General features: G+C 35.2%; 1 long non-coding RNA gene across 1 annotated transcript; it reads left to right on the top strand.

Annotated features, from left to right (window-relative positions):
• Nucleotides 1-6,778: 6,778 nt before the first annotated feature.
• Nucleotides 6,779-8,634, top strand: LOC132037856 (uncharacterized). The gene is made up of 2 exons (XR_009410061.1): nucleotides 6,779-7,182; nucleotides 7,539-8,634. It is a non-coding gene; the product is annotated as an uncharacterized LOC132037856 (long non-coding RNA).
• Nucleotides 8,635-11,122: the final 2,488 nt, after the last annotated feature.

The following is an 11,122-nucleotide window of genomic DNA, read 5'->3' as shown; positions in this document are numbered from 1 at the left end:
ATCTTAGTTCCATGTTCATGAGTTTATTTTGTAATCATGCAAAGTTGTATATTAAGGAGATCGTACGACTTCATGGTGTTCCAAAGATCCATTATCACTGATAGAGGAGCACAATTTACAGCTAATTTTTGGAAGTCTTTTCAAGAAAGTCTGGGGACTCAGGTAAGACTTAGCACATCATTTCATCCACAGACTGATGGGCAAGTCGAGCGCACTATTCAGACCCTTGAAGATATGTTAAGGGCATGTGTGCTAGATTTTGGAGGTAATTGGAATGATCATTTGCCGCTTATTGAGTTTGCGTACAACAATAGTTACCACTCTAGTATTCAAATGGCCCCATATGAAGCTCTATACGGGAGGAAATGTAGATCGCCAATTGGATGGTTTGAAGTAGGGGAAACAAAGCTAATGGGCCCAGACTTGATCCAACAAGCGGAGGAGAAGATCAAGCTTATTCAAGATCGATTATTAACAGCCCAAAGTCGTCAAAAACCTTATGCAGACAATCGTCGACGAGGCTTGGAATTCCAAGTTAACGATTGGGTATTCCTGAAAGTATCGCCGATAAAGGTGTAATGAGATTTGGCAAGAAGGGCAAGCTTAGTCCCCGGTATATCGGGCCCTACAAGATTGTGCGCAAGGTAGGCCAAGTAGCTTATGAGTTAGATCTGCCCTTGGATTTGGAGTCAGTCCACCCAGTTTCTCATGTGTCAATGCTTCGTAAGTGCGTGGGAGATCCTCCCAGAATTGTGCCTGTAGAAGATGTCCAAGTTACTGAGAAATTGTCCTATGAAGAAGTACCCATTGCTATTCTAGATAGGCAGGTTCGGAGACTTAGAACCAAAGCCGTAGCCTCAGTTAAAGTCCTGTGGAGAAACAATAATAGGGAAGAGATGACTTGGGAAGCTGAGGAAGATATGAAGTCCAGGTATCCACATTTTTTTCCACTCCCAAAAGAGCTCCAGCCAGAGACACCATTATCCTCAGGTATGTGATGCCCCTTTGAATGATTTCTTGGTCGTGTGTGGCCAATATGGGTATTGATGTTGTAGCCCTGTGAGGCATTGCATATTTTGGGTTGTTATGATGGGATGGTAGTGGTACAATTACAGAGGAAACTCTGGCAAAATCTTCGTAGAAATCCCTAAGAGCTTAACATTCGAAGACGAATGTTCCTAAGGGGGGAGGAATGTTACACCTCGAAAAATTTTCGCGTCGTTTGGGTCGTAAGTAAATTAAAGTAAGCTCGGAGAGGTCATGGAACCCTTATAAGGTTAATGAATACTCTTAACAAGTGTCAAGCAAGTGCCTAAAGGTTCCGGGACCAAGCAAATCAAAGAAAAAAAATTTGTCGAAAAAAATTTTGTAAAAAGAAAAAGTTGGTAGAATTTTGGGCAGATTTTTAGTCAACTTTGGAGGGGTATATCTCCTAGTATATTAGGAGTTTTAAGGTGTTTCAAAATCCTAAAGTGAAGTTCATCGAGTCTAGTTTCCAATGCGATAAACCGCTCGTCGATACGACATTGGAGTAGAGAATTATGGACGTTACAAGTTAGGCTGACGTACAACGGAAATGCATGACGGGATGGTTGCTTTCTACGATCTTTGCACCGACTTTAGCACACTATATAAGGGGAAAACCCCCAATTTTTCTTCACAAAAATTTCCCAAATTCTCTACAAATATCATCAAACATATGAGAGCCTATATATCACATAAAAGTGAGGATTTTGAGTAATTTCAAGTTACGAAGTATTAATCGAGGTCCGGACAACGTGTAGTCGCGATTATAGTTTCGTTTTGTGTTGGAATTGGTTTGGAAGAAAAGTAAATCTTGAATATCTTCCTATTCTAGCAAGGATAAGGTATGAATTTCTCTTTCTTAATATCGATTTAGGAATATTTACGAGAATAAAAGTTATAGTTTGTTGTGTTGATGTTGTTGGCTTATTATGGATTGAGGTTTGAAGAAATTTTTGGATGAAATCATGCATATTTATCTTGTAGAATCTTGATGATGTTGTTATTGATGTTATTGGTATTGTTTGGGAGTTGTTTTGGTATTTGGAGGAGGTAAAGAGTATAGGGGAAATGCTACCCAAATTTTCGTAACCCAAATTAGTCTTCAATAATTAGTGCTTATAAGTTGATGGAAATATGATGAAAGTATGATTAAAGATGTATTTCTTGATATATAGGTTCAAGGGTGAAGGGCAAGCCTCGAAGTAAAGGATCCTTTAAGTGGTGGCTTGATGAATAAGGTATGTAAGGTGTTCGTTTCTCTCTCTTTCCTTGCATGAATCCAACTAGAGTATGAATATGAGCGTTCCATAATAAAATCACTCCATTCCTATGTCATGTAGCTCAACTCTTAATGTCTTAGTTATTTGATTGATTCTTGGTATATTATTATGTTCATCATCGTTAAGTTATTTCTTTGGATTCGACACAAATTCCATAATATAAATCGGAGGTTACCGACCTTACATCACTCCGATAAAGTTGTAGCTTTCATATGAGCTCTCATGCATGCTATTTACATTATGTATATGTATATATCATATCTATGGATCGGGCCGAACGTTCCTTGGCACTAACATATTATATTTATATTTTCCTAAAACTAACATATTATATTGATGGATTAGTCCGTTCGTTCCTTGGCACTAACATATTATATTTATGGATCGGGCCGTACGTTCCTCGGCACTAACGTATTATATTTATGGATCGGGCTGTACATTCCTCGGCACTAACATATTATATTTATGGATCGGGCCGTACGTTCCACGGCACTAACATATATGGATCGGGCTGCACGTTCCGCAACACTAACACTTATATGATATACATATACACATATGTGCTTACTTATATATGATTTTTAAGATTCATGCATTGCATATTGTATGTTCTCAGCTGACAGGTTACCTTTACTCTATTTATATTTCCGTCCCACTTATGTTATTGCTTCCAGCCTTACATACTCAGTACTTTTATCTGTACTGACGTCCCATTGCACGGGACGCTGCATTTCGTCTTTATTGCGAGCTATACAGGTTATTGAGGAGTGACCGCGAGTAGGATTTTCCAAGCTCGTTGCGGTGTCGGCAAGTGCCACTACTCCGGACTTGCTATCTTTTGGTACTTTTCTGCTAGTGTAATATATGTTCATATGTACACTCTTAGAGGCTTATAGACATAGTGGGGTATATGGTCATGTTAGCATTGTTTTGGTCTGTGATACTTTACTATTAGCCTTGCCGACTTTATGATATACGTTATGTTGTGGCGACCTTGTCGGTCCGCATATGTACATATGTGTTGAATGATCGGATATTTCTATGTTGGGCCTTTTACGTATGATTTTTCGGCCTACAGTGTTCTTTGAGTTATGGTATGTGATGTTCAATTATTTGCTTAGGTTTTCTATTATAAGATTCTTGGTTTTTCTTCAATTAGACATGAATTAGTGGATGGATTTCACTCATTTTGGTAAATAGGCTCCATAAGTAATGGGTAAACTGATTTTGAACTATATTTCCTATTTGCCCTTCGTGGCTCGGATTCCTATTTTTGGAGACTTTTTGGGTTCGGATTTAAAGTATGTCAATATGGGTACCATTGGATTCGTATGACTTCCTAGATTAATAATTTGACCTTATTGAACCCGATTTTCTTATGAAATGACCATTTTGCCCCTTGAGGTTGGAATGGGTTTGCAACGAACTTTTTGATCCAAAATTCTTCTAAGACTATTGCTGGTATCCTTAGAATTCCCTCATTTTCCCCATTCCATGAGTTATGGTTTAAGACTTGATTAGGAATATAGTTATTTGGGTATTTTCTTCTAGATTCTAATTTCATAATTGATATTTATTAGACTTTCCATTATCTCGAGGCTCAAAGGAAGTAAAGACTAAGGTTTGACTATCGGAGACTTTGTTGTTCGGCTCAGCTAGGTTACGGTTTACCTTATGGTGAGACTTCGATTAGCAAAGCGTATGTTTAGATGATATTGTCGGAGAATGCATGTAAACCTTCGGGTATGAAGTTGGGTTGGATATTGCCTTAGGTTGGGCCTTGTTGTATGATTTGGGGCTAGCCACCTTGTTGTATTATGACTTATCTTGTTCTATTTGTTGTTGGCTCATTGCCACATGGAGATGGTAGATATTGGTGACTAGTGATATATCTTGATGACGATATTGTAGCACCTTACTTGTTGTTGTTTTGAGACGAGGATTGTGGTTCTATTGTGGCTTATTGTGTACCCTTTTTTGATATTATTGGTGTGCCCATGTGTGGTACTGTTGAGATTGATTTGATTATTGTCATTGAACTCATACAGTACACGTATTCTCATCCTTCATGATATATTGTTGATACATTGATGATATTCAAGAAAACACTGTTATGAGCTGGGCTCAGTTGGATGAGAGTGACGTGAGGACCGATGTCCGATGTTTACCCCGGAATAGAGGTATGAGTGCCGGTAGCAATTGCCGAGGTTTTTGCTGGAATCGTGAGGATTGGGACATGGACTTCGCGGGTCCCCCATGAGTTGTGCTGCCGAGAAGTGATGTTCCATCATCGGAGTACATGTGTATCGGTGCATATGCATTTTATCCATATTTCGTACATTATTGCATTGCATTGTACCTTTGGCTTCTTGTGATATTCTTGTGATATAGTTGTGATATACGGATTCGGATTGGATGTACTGAGACTCGCACAGTTGTGCTTAGATGTTATAACATAGGTGATGACTTGTTGTGATACTATTATGATGTACTGGTTCGAATTGATTATACTGAGACTTGGAACAGTTGAGTTTAGATGCTATAACATAGGAGATGACTTGTTCTGTGGATATGGATTCGTGTTGACTTGTATTTGTTGGTTTATGTGTTTATCTTGCTTTATTGTCTTTATATACGTTAGCTAGTCTTAGTCTGCCTATGATACCTACCAGTACTTGTTGTTTGTACTGACTCGCACTTGCTGCACTCTTTTATGAATGAAGAGTACCAGGTGTGATCGACTTCTACTCCTCGTGGCTGATATTTGAGGATTTGTTGTTCTTTTGGGGTGAGCATGAGGACGTTCGCTGCCTAAAGACTCTTGCTTTATTATGTCTTTATTTCCATTCCTGAGACATGATTCTGAGACTATCGATGTATTACTACCATTCAGATTTATAGTATTTAGTTAGTTGCTCTTGTATTACCAAACCAGATACTGGGGTGTATTTCTCTTATTTCTGCATTTTCTTTTATTATTATCGTACGACGTTATTCTATCTTCTTCCGCTTTTTTTTTTTATGATTGTTGGGTTAAGGGTTCTCCTACCGAGGTGAAAAAGATAGGTGCCCGCATGACTTAGTGAAATTGAGTCGTGAAAATATCATAACATATCAGCTTTAGAAAACAGGGGAAGAAGAATTCAGATAAGGTGTTACATTAAGCTATTCAAATCAGTCCTATATACTCTAGATATACCTTGATATACCTGGAGTATACATAACTACTATATATAAGCAAGAATGGGAAGTTTTTTGCTGTCCTCACAGGGTTATTTTTGTAATTTTCTAAAGCTACTTTTATAGGTGATATGTGTTGTTCAACTTTAAGAGTTTATCTTATTTCTATTTAATGTTGCCCTTAATTTAGTTTAATATTACTTTAATTGCCATCATATAATTTGGTAAATAAGAAAAAAATACTTTTGAGACCCTAATTCAATCCCCCCCCCCCACCCCACCCCGCACCAACTCTTTTGCGTTGCATGTATTGGTGTTTAGTCACTAATTTTCTACATGGTAAAATAAATATGTGCTGATTTTTATTTTACTTTGAAGCTTTTGTCAAGAAAAAAATAATCTTAAAAAATATAATAATTCACGTCGGAGTGCAATTATTCATATATTTTGTTTTTGTGTAGTATTCAAATATATTTTAGTTATTCAAATGTACTATAAGTCCACATAGTTAGTAATTCAAAATATTTAAAAAAAAAATAGAAAAATATAGTAAAAGAAACACGGTCTAACTACCTAGATAGTAATACCTTCGCATAAAATGAGTTGGAAGGAACACTTTTTTTCCTTAACAAAAAAATGAAATCAAGAAACATATTACACTATGCCATAATAAATCTACTAAGACACATCAGACATTGTGCATATTCGTTGCTTAATGATTCCATCTTCTGAGAGGGGTATTGTTGACACCCAATTTTCGCTCTCCTTTTTCGATCATTTAATTTCACTGCGGTTCTCCGTCCGGAAAATTCCCCAAAATGAGCTAAGCATGTTTTCACTAATTACTACACTATTTTTCGAGGTATATTTTGTAAAATTAAGAACTATTTTATTGTTTTCTTAGAAATTACCAAAACATCATATTTTTATAATTAAAAATTACTAAAACATCATACTTTATAATTAAAATCAGTCGAAAATAATGTTGATATTCGTATCAATATTGGCGTTGTCATTTTTCCTTTAATCCTATTTATTACTATATTAATCATCGTTTACTCTATTTTAAAACTAAATGCGTATATTAAATTACTTGTACTGTAATTTATATAGGCATACATTTTGGGAATTATTTAGGACAAAGAAGCATATTTTAATTAATTGATTGAAGTAAGAAGGGATGAAAAAATAATTTATCTACCTAAAACTTGGGCCAAATCCTATTCTTTCTACACCAATTAGTAGCCCAGCACCCCCAGCCCAATCCAATTGACCCGACCCGCCCCAACACCTACAACTAAACCGCCCTAACCGCAATTTTCCCAACCAGAACCAAACGACCCCCTTTATGTCATCTCCTCTCTCCCCTTCAACCAAAAGAAAACCCTAACATCACCATCACCCCCACCACACCTATCGGACCAGCGAGCAAAGTCGATTTCAGCGTCGCTGACACCACCTGTCACCAATTTGTCCCTTTCTCCCCTTTTCGTCAAGTGACAGAGCTTCTAACAGCTCATCCAAGTCAAATCATCCCCCAAATCGAAAAGCACACAAGGATCTTTGGGTTTCTAAGCCAATCTTCCAACAATCCCCTGGGCAAAGGATCGTTTCATCCGTTGGAGCCTAAAACCATGAAGAATCCACTAGATTCGGAGTCCCAACGAATCTATAGCTTTCAAATCCATCTGAAAAGGTGAGAATCCGTCACTTTTTCTTCACCATTTCATCTTTTCGAAAACTCAGAAGTTTACCCCTCTTTTAATTCGAAATTCAAAGGCAAAAAGCTCCCTGAAGAAGCTGTTGAAAAACCTCAACCTTCGGTTATAAATACCAGCCTTTGAGGGCTGTTTTAGGACGGGTCTTGAACAATTGAGAAATGCCTTTTTTTTTTTCACAAGTCTTCAACAATTGAAAAAATCCCTTTATTCACAAAGTTAACAATTGGAAAATATCCCCTTTTCTTTTCATAAGTTCACAACTAGAGAAAATCTCTCTTTACTCTAAGCTTGGATTCTCAGAAAATCAACTTTTAACTCTTAAGTCTTTTAGCTGTCTAAAAATCTTCTTTCAAGTTCTCGGCTAAACAACAAACTACTTCGAGCGGATTCGAGGACTCAACGACGACAATAGCCTCAGTTCATTGTCCCGGACAAGGTCAGTAATCAACTTCACTTTCCCTATCATTTCAGTTGTTAGATAAATGTAATTGCTTGAGCGTTTTTGCCTCTCATTTGGTTTTCTGTTTTAAAATGTATTTTGTATCCGTAATTGCTTGTCTAATTTTCTATTTGAGGTGTGTCGAACCTGGTTTTTGTTGTTCTTGTTTGATGAAATCAGTATGTAGAAGTTAAAACGAAATAAGGACACTTTGAAGAATTGTTGAATCAATAATATATGTTTAACTATGTCGCTTGGCTAACATTTTGTTCCTAGTACTCTTGTTTTGCCATCCTTAGGATGTACTGTGCTGATAAATGAATTGGCGCATAAGAAATCCATAAAGATAAAACTACAAATCATGATAATCTAGGCTATCTGTTTTCTTGAAAAATACATGGGATAATATTAAGTACCATATCGGTTTTGAGTTGGAAAATGCCGTCTAAAATCTGACCTGGTTACTTTGGCTAAAAATCTTCATTCCGGATTAGTTTATCTAAGATTTCAATGTTTGCTAAGGATATATTCATGACTAAGTTACTAGTGTAGATTTTTTTTAGAACTAGCAAATGCTTAGGACAGTAAAATGGTTGTGCATTGGTTAAGTTTGGGAAGAACTCATCTTAAGTTGATATTGTGCTATGTTAGAATGTAAAAATGAGATTCTGATGTGAACTTTGAACAATTTATGTTAAATATGTAACCACACTCGTCTCCTCTTTGTCTTTAATTATGTAGATATCAAAATGTAGTCGTTTTGTTGTTCTTAGCATTTGTTGAAGTTTGCTTGTTTGAATCTGCCTACACTTTATTTGCTATAAACAAGCATGAAATAGTTGTGGCGACATATTGACATTTAAAGAAAATGATAGTTTAGCTTGCTGAATACATAAATAGTAGTGTCGTTTGTCTAAAATCTGTTTGTGGCATCCCTTAAGGGACTGTTTTACAATGTAAAATCAGCATGTAAAATGGCTAAAATAAATCATGAACCTCAAAAAAAATGTCTTGATTTGTTGATAGTTAATGCTAGTCCATATATATAGGTTTGAATAATTGTTTTGTTTCTGTTGGTTTGAATCTATCTACATTCTGAAATTATTTTTTTTAGCTATATAATTTGTAAAATCACCAATTCATAATGCTTTGAATAGGTGCATGATATGAACATTTACATGTCTAAGTCTAGACTATGTTATGTCCCGATATAAATGCTTGAAAGTCCCTTTTTGAGTCATTTTAACACTTTGCCATATATGTTAATATGTTCTGTTTGAGGTGTTAACCCTTCGCTGCTAATGCGGAGGTATACGGTATTATACAAGTCGTAACTGTCATATGAATAATTATGAGCTAATACCCCCAAATAGTACTTGTGTTGACACTTTGTTTCGATCTTTGTTTATTCTGAAACGATAAAAATCTCATAGTTTTGACTACCATACCATCTATAGTTCTTGGTTGTATTTATGATATTAAGGTTGTATCTCTAATCCTTATCTTTTTTCTTCCTTTCTTTTTTCATGAGCAACCTTGGGAGGGCATTTGGAGTTATAGTACAACTCCGACTTGTTCCAAGATCTGAAGCATCAGTAGCGTATTTGTGTGCTCGTGTCTAGCAGCCTTCGTTCGTGTCAAGAGTCCACGTCCTTCTTCCTCTCTTCAAACTTTATGTCTTTGTGTTGACTTGTATATATATATATGTGTGTGTGTGTGTGTGTTTTTATCTCTTGACTAACATTCATCTTTGATATTTGTAGTTATGAATTGCTTTGCTTCTGTTTGGTTTGTGTAAACCAATTGAGAGTGATGGTAAATTTAGTCAATGCTTCCCCCCCCCCCCCCCCCCCCCAACCCCAATAATTTTTTTTTTTAGTACACTCGGTTTAGGCATGCTTAGAATCATGTACTTGACTAGTCGTTTCAGTGGCGAAACAGTTGATGCAATTTTCAGGTCAAATGTTTTTATAATAGGATAAGAAATTAATTTTCTCATAACGTTGTTGTTAACTAATTACTGTTTGTTTACAATCATTTTGACAAAAGATAAGGATTCAAATGAATTTCAAAAGCTGCCAACAAATTGTTTAAATGGGAGAATATGCAGGCTGCAAATGGTGTCAAGATTCAAAGTCATTTTTGACAAAAGATCGCCTAGTCCAACTGTTTTGGGAAATGGGTGTCTCTAAAAAATCATTTTTTTTAAAAACATAACCGTGTAGAAGATGGCCGAGCTGGCTCAAATGAGTTTAAGAATTAGACTAAATCGTTTAGGCTATTTTACAAGAACTACAACGTACATATGCATTTTATCTACGTGCATACATATATATACTATCTTATTTTCAGTAATTTCTTTAATCATTTTTTCATCATGTGTGTGTGTGTGTATATATATATATATATATATATATATATATATATATATATATATATATGACTCTCATATCACAAAATACCTATTTTTAAAACATTATATACCATCTTTACATAGGATATAAATATCATATATACATTATTTTCTCAAGAAATATACCTACTAATCCTCCCATTTTTATACTATTTAATACAAAAATACATCATGAATATATATGTATAGATGTTTACATCTCATGCATACTAAATTACTTCTTTTATAAATAAGCATACACATATACCATTTTTACATACGTGCATATATATTCTCACTAATCATTTCTACACGTGCATACATCTATTTACATGATTGTAATAATTTTAAAACTGCTATTTGTACGAATCATCTTAGGAAATTAGTTCCTTTAGCAGTTCTTTAACATAGGTAATAATGTATAAGAAATAGATAAATAATCCCCCTCTAGTGTTAATTAAGCTAAGTTTCAGGACTGTCTTCGGATAGGCTCTGAGGGATGCTTAACACCTTCCCCTCGGGGTAAATAAAATCCTTACCTAGAATCTCATAGGTTTCAAAGACTAAAATGGAGTTTACATTTTTTTACAAATGGTTTCCTAATATTTCCTAAAATTAGGTGGCGACTCTGAAAATTTGCAAAACCAGAGGAAATATAGTGATAAGTTGTGAACTAGTTTTAATCCGTTAAAAATAGGACATAACATGTATCACTAACATAGATATTTACAAGTCTATTTATAGATCTTATTCTCCTAGCTAAAGCTCAAAAAATATAGATTCCACTAACAATATTGTCTGTGGTACTCCTCTAGAGATTTTAAAATTTAACATTACTATGAATAATTTGTTGAGCAATTATATGGTGAGATTGCTATTGAAAGTAGTTCCTTTAGTATTGCTAATAAAATAAATGAATATAGTTTTTTGTTGTTTATTAAATTGAGCTTAAAATCGATCGTCGTATTTGTTCTTTCTTCTTGGAATGTTTTGCAAAAAGAATGAACCGGTCTATATGATGTTGAATTTCAACAATTGATATTAAAATACCCAGTGCGATAAAGGAAAATAAAGAAGAAAAACA

This window comes from Lycium ferocissimum, chromosome 11 (assembly GCF_029784015.1).
Source record: "Lycium ferocissimum isolate CSIRO_LF1 chromosome 11, AGI_CSIRO_Lferr_CH_V1, whole genome shotgun sequence".
Classification (NCBI taxonomy): domain Eukaryota; kingdom Viridiplantae; phylum Streptophyta; class Magnoliopsida; order Solanales; family Solanaceae; genus Lycium; species Lycium ferocissimum.
The sequence above is the reverse complement of the archived record's forward strand: the minus strand, read 5'-3'. Positions and strand labels throughout refer to the sequence as shown.